Source organism: Teleopsis dalmanni, chromosome 1, assembly GCF_002237135.1.
Source record: "Teleopsis dalmanni isolate 2A chromosome 1, ASM223713v2, whole genome shotgun sequence".
In the NCBI taxonomy this organism is placed as follows: Eukaryota; Metazoa; Arthropoda; class Insecta; order Diptera; family Diopsidae; genus Teleopsis; species Teleopsis dalmanni.
Window position 1 is genome coordinate 131,034,146 of NC_051846.1, and position 1,129 is coordinate 131,035,274.

A 1,129-nucleotide genomic window follows, 5' to 3' on the forward strand; every position below is an offset into this window, starting at 1 on the left:
GATATCTTTTTTTTTGAAATTTAACGGTTAATATTAGTACTTAAATATAAACAATCTTAATTGTTTAAACAATTTCTTAAAAGCTCAACCAATTATCTTTAAAACGCAATAAATTTCAAGTTTCTACCTTTTATAGAACTTGAGATATAGCCATTTGAAAATGTGTCTACAATGCCAATTCTCAAAACCCCATGGGTCCATATCTCCGAGGAAAAAAATTACAAAATTTTTTCCCGAGATACGGGTCTTCTTATTTTATGAAAGGAGCTCATAAAAAAAATTTCAGCCAAATCGGAGGTGATGAGGTCAAAAAGGTGTCCGGTTTGTAAAAGAATGACCCATATACACATAGAGTGTGCATGTCGAACAAAATATCCGTCACAAAAATTTTGCTCTACTGGTTTTTTAAAAACCCAGGAATTATTCAATATTTGAGTCCTTTTACTACATGTGTGCAAAGAGACTGCCTATTTCTTGAGGTGAGACCTCAGTTGTGGCGCGTTCGCTGGCACGACGTCGTTCAATGACTCTAAGTTGAGTCATGATCCTAGCAGCAGCGGTCGATATCAATCGCCAAATATCCGGCGAGTTAAACATTTTCAAAATTAAATTTCCCGGGCAAATAGGCACGCCAATAGCCTCACTTATCTCTGCTCTGACTTCGTTAAAACGTGGACAAGAGAAAAGAACGTGGTTTGCATCCTCAGCGACCCCTTCACAGCTAGGACAAAACGGATCTTCTTCGTGTTTGAAACGATGAAGGTACTGTTTAAAGACTCCATGTCCGGTTAGGATCTGAGTGAGATGGAAATCTACCTCACCATGCGACCTGTGTACCCACACATCAAGATTTGGGATCAGGGTATATGTCCACCTCCCTTTCATCGAGTCATCCCACCGTTGTTGCCATGTAATCATGGAAATGCTTCGTGCCTCATCCTTCGGCAATCTACTGTGCCAGATCTCTCGAAGTTCGTAGGCCAACAGATCAAGCGGCGGCATGCCTGCTATAACACATGCAGCATCGTCCGATACAGTGCGGAAAGCAAAGGTAGCAGTAGTCAATCGTTTGATGATGCCTATGTAGAAGTACCTTGCGAACGTGCAGTGGGGAATAAACTTCGACTTT